Genomic DNA, 11,275 nt, shown 5'->3' on the forward strand with positions numbered 1-11,275 from the left:
TAAATAAAAATAGCTATCAACAATGCCTACCATGTTTGGATATTGTTTCCAGACTAAAAACATAGAATAGTGTCCACTATTAGGGTAAAGTCTAGCTATATGTTGATGTTTTTGTAAACCAATCCAATCTGACTTCCTTTGTTTATTGAATCCTGGAGGATGGGAACTTTAACTTTTCTCTGGAACTCTTTAAGTGCAAATTGAATAAATTAAGAATATGGAGTGAATGTCAGAATCATGATTGCTAAAATTAATAAAAATTATATCCAGTCTTATCTGACTCTGCGAAGAGGGAGAAAAGAAACCTACATTGTAGCAATATGGCATTAGCACTGACTTTAATGACAGTTGACATTTCAGAAGTCTGTGGGGCTTTGTAAATCACAGTTATTCAATAAATATTTACTGAATGTGTGTCTTGGCAGAGAAGCATACTGATGTGCAAACTCTTGACATATATCAAGGTCAAGGTGGCATAATCTCCAGGTCCTGTAGAGTTAGGGCAACATTTTTCTTTGTGGCAAAACTCCACTTTGATGAAACATGAACTTCGATATTTATTTGTTTTTGGGGAAACAAGATGTTACAACATAGACAGCTGAAGGAGAACCCAACACATGCATTCATGGAAACACCATGGCCAGAACCACCTGTGTCTCTTCTGCCCACCTTGGCCTCTCTGGACAGGCAAGGGGAGTTGGTGCAGTTGAGGATGAAAATGACCATTGCCATTGTACAGAGGGTGTCATTAGTTTTTCTCTGAAGTGCCTGAAGGTAGGAAGGAACCAGCAGTGGGGACCAGTTGGACCCTTCTATGCCTGCGCCAGACAAAATACCAGTGGCCCTTCACTCCAAGCTGGCTAGGAAGTCCTTCCATGCAGAACAGTCAGACTGCAAAATCCAATGTGCTTCCCCACCGTGGACCACTCTCTGGTGCCACTGCTCTCCACTCCCTCCATTTCTTTCCCTTGACCCCACTACAGAATCCAAGACCTTTTAGCCAGTTAAGCCATGGGTAGAGGATCCTAAGTGAATGCCTTCTGTGTACGTCAGGCCCCATGGGCTAAAGGGCTTCCAGGGAAAGCTTATTTCTCCTCCAAACTTAAAGCTGAGGGAACTACAGCTACACATTCCACAAAGTACTGGCACTTACACCCATAATCTGGAAGACTGTTGACTGATTCTTATAAGGTAGTGATCTTCCCATCGTCAAACAGTGTCATGGTTTGGAATGTTCATTATTTCTGAGGACCTGGTTAAAGGTATAAAGTTCTTTTGTTCACTGTTACCATAACCCCCTCTTACGAATTTTTTTGGTGTGTTGTACAGTAGTATAATTTTTCACTTATCTATTCATCAGTAGATATGGTTTGTGTAGTGTACAGTAGTTCCATCTCATAAAATAAATTCAAATCAGGAAAAAATGTTTTCTGAATGAGTAAATAAAAACATTATTGCATGCATTACTTCAAGTCCTTTTTTAAAATGAAATTCATTGTGTAAGTTGGATCATAGAGGAGAGTCTTAGCTCTCTTAGGAATTTACTTTAAATTTCTAGTTTTATCCTTTTTCATTTATCAACTTTAAACATCTTAGAAAAATAAAAGTATTTAGCATGTTTGCTAGTCACATTCCTTACCATGTCCACAGCCATGATGAATGACAAACTTTGATTAAATAGCGTGTATACTTTATTATGTGAAATAGTGTTTCCTGGTAAAGTAACACAAAATTGTCATAACTCTTTTGTGATAGCACATTTGTTTTCTATATAGAACTACATATAATACTCTAAATACACAAATCATCTATATGTGTATGTATATTTGCAAATATATGAAAATATCACACCATTTTCAAAATTCTGAAACAAAATTATAAAACCTTCAGAAAGTGTTTTCACTCAGTGAGTAAAGTGTAGTGGGATGTTTAAAAGTCAGACCAGCTTGGGTTGGATTTAAAGACATGGCTGCCATTTACCAGGAGTGAGAGTTTGGTCAGTTATTTGCCTTTGCTTAAGTCTCCTCATCTGTAATTGAAGGGTAATAGTAATGATGACCATAATAATGGTAATAGTAAAAATACCAACTTCATAGGGCTTCAGTGAAGACTACAATATGTTTTCCTCCTGTAGAATCCCATATCCTACTTCAATGTAGTGTTATAACTGTTGCAAGTCAATTTAATATGATTTAACAGATCACAACTATCAGGGCATTTATATTTCAATTGTCTTATGTTTAATGAGGACTGCAGGAATTTTTTGTGTTATGTCTAATGAAACATTGCAATTTAATTATATCTCCTGTGTTCTCCTTTCTTAGTTAACTCTATAGTGTTAGTGGAGCACATATTCTGATTGTGTCCTATTACCTTGGATACTTTTAATGAGAATTCGCACGGCTAAAGATGTGTTTATTTAATCCATCCACTTACCCAATGTTTCGATTGTACAAATTCAAATTTGCAGTTATATGCACTCAAAGTTTTGGATATATTCTCAGAAATAATTGTCTTTTAACTTCTAGGTTTGGAATTTAAAAAGGTGGATGAAATAATTTTTCTGTCATTATAATGTGAACTTTTCACTCTCTTTTTTTTTCAGTTTCTGAAATCTTATAACAGTGTGCAATGTCTTTTTCTCTCACTCACTAGTAATCAAGGAATGCTTTCAACTTGGAAGTTTATGTCCACGTGGTCCATCCATTTTTTTTGTTTGTTTTTTGATCCTGTAAGTTTCATCTAGTGAACCTGGCAGTTAAATTCTCTAATTCCCTTCTCACATCTTTTCTACTTTCCTTCTCAAGAACTTTTAATGCTTTTTGAAAGATTCCCTTAATTTGATATTCCTACCTATTAAATTTTCTATGTTGTATGACACATATTTACTTTAGGAACTTGTTCTTTAGTTGTTCTTTTCCTAAAATAGTTCTTTTGTTTCCTATAATTATTACTTTCTCTTTTTTCACTCAGGCTATTAACTGTAGGGCTTAGGAGATGGTGTGAGTTTTTTTAGCTGCGTGCAATAATGTTATTTTCTTTCATTTTTCCCCTTGCTTTGATTTCACATCTAGAGATCTTTCATATTGAATGTTTTCCTCAAAGTCTGATTGTGGTTTGATGAATACATGAATATAATATTTTTTAAAGCCCTAATAATGTTATTGGAAGATCTATGAGAATGACAGCAATGGTTAGCTTCCATCTAGAATAACCAGGTGTGGACTTTGCTATTTCAATGTGGAGTACTAGCCCACAATTCTGCATCTGTAATTTTTTTCTTGTGGTCATTTAATTTCTCCTCAAAAAATAGTTCTACTTCTTTCTCTTCCTCTTCTTCCTTTTCCTCCTTCATTTTGCTCAATATATTATATACACATATATATGTGTGTGACACTAGGTATAACTGACAAAAAGTTAACACTTATATAATCTTAGCATACTCTTTCAACCATGATTTTTAAATTAATATTGAGAATTTTTTTTCATTATGAATAAATAACATAGTTTGCCTTTCTGTCTGAAACAACCTGAGGCTATGTTGATTCCAAAAACGAATATGAAACTATTAGTATACTCTGTCATTTCTATTTTACTTAAATTTTTATTCCACTTTAATATTTATGACTCTCATTGGTGCCAGTTACTCCAGGACTCTGTGGGAAGACTTTCATCTTAAGTTCTGTTAAGAGCTACTTAGAGTATCATTCTGATTTAGGATCACTTTCCTTCAGCCTTTCAAGTCCTCCCCATTTCTACCAAGTTAAATTTAGCACAAATAATCTTCAGGGGATAATACTAAGATAGCAAGTATAGACAGCTTAGAAACCAATTAATTTAAAACTCATCCTTATTACACTTTAGAAGAGATTTCCTAGAAGGCACCATATCATCAGAACGTAGAGAAAAATATGATAAGACTCATAACACCCCCACTAATGCTGAGGAGTGACCATTTAATCCTAGATTCATTCTTGTCATTCTTAGCCTTTTATCCAATAGCCTTTTTAGGTCATCCCAAATCAAAGAAATTTTACTACAGCATTCACTCTTATTGGTTTCTGCATATCAGTTAATGTTAACTCTTGCCTGATTGTATTTATTCTCTTCTCAATCCTCTGGCCTAGAGAAATCCCTAATGAGATCTTGAGTCTGATTTAAGGGAGAGATACAAAATAGGATTGGGACCTATTTGGTCATATACCCAAGGCTATTTCATTCTTTTTGAGATTGAGAGATTAAACAACACTGTCTTTTTTGGACAGCTAATATAAAATTATTGCTAAGCCTCCCCAAGGGTCCATTTTCTCAAAAGATGAGTAGTAATCTGCTAAAGAGAGTCTGCCCTTGTTTTTTGGAAAACTAGAGATTTAATTCTCTTATTAAAGTTTACAGATGATTTTATATAGTACACTGATCTGCCACACACTCTGAACATCACTTAATCTGGTGGATGATAAGTAATGACATCACTCTGGCTTCAACTATGTTCATGGCTTTTTCTTGACATGGGACAAATTCAAAGCTTATATCTTCTCAGTAGTGGACTCACATGAGATAATATGTGTCCTCCAAAATTCATGGCTCCTCAAATTAGACTATGGTTGCTCCTATGGCAACGATTACATGGTTTAACAATTTGTGTCCACTTTGGAGAGGAATCCCATGTTTCCTTAGTATCCTAAACCTCTATACTAAATCAATGACTTGTCAGCCCTATGGTCTTCTGCTATATTTATCCCCAGTGATCTGGAACTTCAGCATCTAGCTAATGTGTCTAGCTAATGTGTCTAGCTAATGAAGTTTAACCTCTAAAATGTGTTATATGATGTCCTGAGAGATAATATTTCTGAAGACTAAAACATGGGACAAAGTAAAGGAATTAACAATCCAGAAACAGGATGGCAACATTGTATTCTTGTTTTTGTCTGGTGAAAGTAAGCAGATTGCCTCTGGTAATTTGGTTTATTGATATAGAGCAAAAAGACATTACTCAGATCATTTACTTCATACAAGGCACCCAAGCTGTAATGATTTGAACTACATATGGAGCAGCAGTTGCAATGAGAGTTGCCATCTAATTAAACTTTGGAAAATCCATTTTTATCCTCTAAGACTATTCATCCACTGTACTGCCAACACTAGACTTAGGAGGGACTCTGCTGGGAATCATTAACTGTGGACTTTTAAGTCCTTGAAGGTAGCACTGAGATTTCTGATTCTTTATTGAGTGGTTTTTCCATGAATTTGCTCTTTTTGTAATGTAGGTAGCTCTCTGCTTTTTTTTTTTCTTTTCTTTTTTCTTTTCCTTTGCTTTTTTTGGGCAATACTGGGGTTGGAATTCAAGACCTTGCACTTGTTATGCAGATACTCTATCACATGAGTCACTTCACATCACAACCTCTTTTTGTGTTGTTTATTTTTAAGACAGGGTCTTCGTTTGTGCCAGGGCCTGCCTGGAAAGTGATACACCTATTTATGTTTCCCCAAGTAGCTGGAATGACAGATGTGAACCACCATGCCCAGCCATGGGCTGAAATGGAGTCTCCCAAACTTTTTGCCTGATTTGGCCTTGAACTGTGATCCTTCCAGACCTCCAGTTCTTATGCAGCTAGGATTATTGGTTTGAACGACCATGCCCAGAGCTCTGCAATATTTCTTCCTTCATGAGTTACAGAACTGTAGAAGAATTCAATCACTATCTGAGGTGATCAATTTCTAATATTAGAAAGACATGAAGTGAAATAAGGTAAATTCTACTCTTAACACCAAAAGAACAAAGCAAAAAAATTACTTCTAGACTGCAGAAGTGGCAGATGTTCCCAGAAATTACTTTTTATTCAAAATCATGCTTTCTTCCTCAGGAAACAGTTACTCTGGTAATGCATCTGGTTCTGGTTCTTTTAGGGAAAAACTCATTTGAAAAACAAATGAGAACACGTACTTGTGATGCCATAAGAAGTTACTTGTTTAAGACAAAGTATACTCTTCTTTATTCTGGAACTTTAGGTCAGTAACTTGACTGAGGTTTAAAAATTCAGTGAATGGCAGAAATTCTGCCTCAGATATTAAAATGGCTCAATAAGATCTTCTGATAAACAGCTCTGGAAGGGTTTGGATTTTTCAAATTAAGTAGCACTATGGAAATTTTCACCTCTCTTTTATTCTCAGTGTTAATTTTTGATTGGTCATTATTAAGTTTGCTTTGGGTCAGACCATTCTGACTTTATGCTTATCCTAATACTTATTGATAGAAAATTTCTCTATTCTACTCACTAGACATTAACTCATGCTAGTTGATCTCTTCTACTTCAGACTTAGTTTCCCTCTTTGTAATTAAGAATTCAATTTTTCATTGTTATGCCTTCTACCAGTTGCATAGGCTAAATGTCTGTGTTCCCTCCCACTCACACTCAATTCACACATTGAGATATTTACCCCTAAGGTGATGAGTATTAGGAGATGAGGCCTTTCAGCAGTGCATTGGGTCAATAATATAGAGTCCTTATAAAAAAGATTAGTACTCTTTCAAAAGAAGCCCAACAAAGCACCTCAATCCCTTCTACCATGTGAGGATGAAACAAGAAGTCACCATCCACCATCCAGAAAGGAGGTTCTTACCAGAGACTGAATCTACTAATATCTTGATCTTGTACTTCCCATACTCTAGAACTGTGAGAAATGAATTTATATTGTTTATCAATATAGTATTTTTTCTGGTAGCTTGAACAAAATAAGACAACCAGCAGCTCAGAGCCTCACTAATGTCTTTCCAAAGATCCTGGTAGACCTATCCCCAATATTTGCTTCAATGTTTGGTGAAGGTGAATAGGTGGGCTATATATGATAAATCCTTATATAAAATTTGGCAAAAGTCTTGATTTTATGTCTCTCATATACCAAAGGATCAACTTCATTTAATCCTTGCTTTCCCTGAGTTCCATTTTTGTGATAAACTATTCATCAAACTGTAAGTCTCCTAGCTGCTCAAACTAATGTTAATGAAACCCAAAATATCAGAAATATACTTTTATAAGTAAATTCAGTCTTCTCTAATGTTTCTGATCTACCTCCTTGTTTGATTATCCTCAGAATCTGTCTATCTCATTTTTCAGCATGTATAAAGTACATACCTATAACTCCAGCTACTCAGGAAGCAGGACAGGATTGAGGTTTGAGGTCAACCTCAGATAAAAGGTTAATGAGACCCTATCTCAAAAACCAAACCAAAACAAAATAAAAATAAAGAAAACACAAACTAGACATGGTAACACATGCACGTCCCAGCTACTTGGGAGGTGGAGGTAGGAGGATCAGCCCTGGAAAAAGCACAAGACTTTATGTAAAAACCAACTAAACCCAAAAAGGGCCAGGCATATGGCTCAAGTTGTAGTGTTTTTGCCTTGCAAGTACAGGCCCTAAGTTCAAACTCCAGTACTGACCAAAAAAAAAGTAAACAAGGAATTTCCTATAGCTCATTTAATGTTTTTTCCCCAAGATCTCACACTTTAACTGAAAACCTGTTGCTACATCTCATAGGTTGAGGAACATGAAAAAAACAACCACAAAAATAAAATGCTCCTCTTAAAGTCAGCCCTCTGAGTTGAGGGAGTAGCAGCATCTCCAAACAAATAGGACTGACTTTACAAATTGAGGAGAATGAGGCTTTTCTGCAAGCAGAGGGAGGGGTGCTTCAAGAAGGTTGTGAATTACATGAACTCCATTCATATGGATCTTATTGTAAGATCCCAATTTCTAATTCTTGCACAGCCCTCTGTTTCCAGATCAATGCTCTAACTTTTTGTAAACAGATAAGATAATAGCAAACTTATTACAGCCCAGGGGCACTTTTTGATTTTAGCTTTCTCATTCTGCAGTGGAAGGAAATAAGACAAAGTAATTTTTAAGGTTTCAAGTCCTAAACTTGAGCTGAAAATTTAGAGTCAAGTTTCTCATTCTCTCTTTTCTAGCAGTTCTATGGACTGTTAGAAATACCACCTGTGTTTTGATCCTGCCTCATATCTATCAAAGCTTTACCTTAAAGAATGTGTCATTTTAGGTAACCATAGGTGGTATCTCGCTTGTACATAGATCACTTATTTCCAGACTGTCATACCTGAGTAATTTCAGGGATTTGATTGCCTTTTATCTAATTGGTGCAGTGAAACAATCTTGAGAGTTCCATACATTACTGAACAATCTGATTTCTACATAATTTTAATAACATTTTTGAGCAGGTTTCTGGGCTGTAAGCACTATCCCGAGAATAATGCTGGATGCTTTAAGCGAACAAGCAAGAAACAATGAGACTCTTGGAAAATTGAAATAATCTAGCCAGTAGGTCTCTGTTTACTAGGCCTCTTTGATACAAGGCAATTTTTTCTGCTTTTTTCTTTTTAATGATTAGTACTGAGTTAGCATATTATAGGTACTACATGAAGAGAAAAGAATTTCTGACCAAAAGCTCCCATTTCTTGACATCTTTACCTACCTAACATGACAACTTTAAATAGCCCACCCCTTTTAATTTTAATTATTTGTTTTGGGTACTGGGGATTGAACCCTGGGCCTTGAAAATGCTAGGCAGATTCTATAACATTGAGCTACATTCCCAGATGTGTCTTAAATTTGAGCATCTAATTCTAACACTTTTCTCCACTGTTAGAATTGGTTATAAAAAATAAAATTATTAAATACTAATATTTAGCATATTTTCCTTTATTCCAATAGGAATTTTCATATATACAGATTATAATTCCTTTGTACAGCTAAATGTTATAATTAATTTCTTCTCTACTGTAACATTTTTTCTTTTCCTGTATTTCTCATTTTACCTTTTGTTTTGCTGTGGACCTACTTTTTAAAACTTTTAGGATTAAAAAACTTTTGAATAGGAACTTTTCATACTTGCTTTCTCATTTGAGGGAAAGACAACTTTTTTTTAAAAGACCAGATGACTATTTTAGCATGCAATTAAATGCTTAGCACTGATTTCAGCTGTGTATACACAGGAGTTTAGTTGGGATCTGAATATAAAGGTGAGGAAGGGCTCACTCAGATATCCAGCTAATGTGACTTTTAATAGCTCAACTAACCACCTAGTGATGATTAAAACAGGGCCATGTTGACAATTCCCTATTGGGTTGCTTTGAAAATGAGGTGTAATTTGATATAGAATTCCTCATTTTGTTTAGGATTCAATAATAAAGTAATTTAGACTGGGAAATTTATAAACACTACAGATTTATTTCTCACAGTTTGCAAGACTGGAAAACCTGAGGTCAAGGCTCAAATTCATTCATGCCTTGGCTCCTACACAGCACCTACAGTGTAGTCATCTTATATCTATATGTTCCTATAAAGTGTATTTTTTTGTATATTTTTAATTTATGTAAGTGTTGTTGGTTATATCACAATGTTTATATTTTTCCAACTTGGCATTTAATTTTATGATTCAATTTTGTAATGTGTACATCTGGCCCATGACTTCTCATTAAAAACCTAACTTTTTCTTTGGGATGTATTTTTTGAAAACCATCTAGTATGTTTTATAACAAATTTCATTTATTCATTTTCTAGTTGGAAGAGTTATTTGTGTTCCTGGCTAGAGATCTCATCCGTATTGTCCATATTCATAATTTTGGATCAGATGCTATTTCTTTTTCTATGAAGAAGATACCATTCTTAATTGAAGAGTTAAGACAGAAGTAACTTAAGAAATTATAAAGAAAAATATTATTTAGTACTGTTATAGGGTCACAATACCTAAAGATGCTGAAGAAATGTAACACAAACCTACTTTTCTTGTGTGTAATTCTTGAGTAAAACCAAACACACTATATATTTCTGATTCTGTGTTTAGTGCCAGTATAGTAATGGAGATTGCAGAAACCACTGTGAATTTCATTTATTGAATCTGAAAACATAAACTACACTGATGTTCATATAGCCAACCTTTCTCTACCCTCTATCTTCTAAATTGGAGAGTCTCAATTTGATGAATTTTTTTCTCAAAACCCAATTTTTAGAAGACATTTGTCAGTAATAAGAAGAAAATGTCATTAACTAATATTTTTCCCTTAAAAAAAATCTCATCACTAATTTTCACCTCTCAGGGCGAACTGATTTCTATAAATTTTTGGATAGTCTAATTTAATAATTCTTGGTAAAAAAAAATACCACACACATAGTATACAAATGAAAAACAGTGATAACAAATGAAAATAAGAAAAAAGGAGGAAAAACAGAAAAAGGAATTTTAATAACAAGTGCCTATTAGTGTTTAATGCTTCAGAGTTTAAGGAGGATAGTAATTTTGAAATGGTCATTGATTTTTTGTCTTAGTTATAAGTGATTTGAAATTTGATGGTAATCACAGATGGACTTGATATTATTAAGCTGTTATTTAGCCAGGAAAATAATATGAAAGCTTATGACATAGTTTGAGTGAAAAATTGGGTAGAAAGTTTTATTATGTGGACTGTGGAGTGAATTCTTTTATTGTTGCTGTTTTGCTTACATACTGGCATTTGAACTCGAGACCTTATACTGACAGGTAGGCTTCTGCTACTTGAGCCATGCCAGAAGCTCTTTCTGCTTTACATAGGGTCTTGCTTTTAGCAGGGCTGACCTCGGATCACTATCATCCTACTTCCACCTTCCTGCTGGATTACAAGCATGCACCATGCCCAGCCTAGTGTTTTTAAGAAGAAAAGATATAATAATGGTTCTAAATCAATATTAACTCCAGTTAACCATCAATTCCAAATAGCCATGTTATGCCTTGCTAGATACAGTAAAAGATACAAGATATACAGAAGACATGGTCCTAAGAACTCAGGCATTAAACTATTTTTCCACCCATTCAACAGTTAATTTGGTCTTTTAAATACTCATTGTAGTAAATCACAGGAAATGAATTTCCTGTGTCATAATTTGCACTTACGAAAGTTTTGAAATAATTATATATGTGGGTGCACATACAAAATGTGTGCTAGTGTATTAGATAAGCTTGGAATAAATTCTCTATAAAACTGTTTTAACTTTTTGTAATCTTGCAATGTCTTCTCCCAAAATTTAACACAAACAGTTGGTTTTTCATATTTAATTTTTATGTTATGAAGATGCCATGGGATGATATCCTTTACATAATTCTTACTGGATCTATTGATTCTCAAGATCTTATTTCTGGAATCCTTAATACTTTTGTCTTTGTGTGCATGAGAGAGACAATTTGCTGTCACTAAAAATGGGTTTTACCTTACTGAACTAGCAT

This window comes from Castor canadensis, chromosome 8 (assembly GCF_047511655.1).
Source record: "Castor canadensis chromosome 8, mCasCan1.hap1v2, whole genome shotgun sequence".
In the NCBI taxonomy this organism is placed as follows: domain Eukaryota; kingdom Metazoa; phylum Chordata; class Mammalia; order Rodentia; family Castoridae; genus Castor; species Castor canadensis.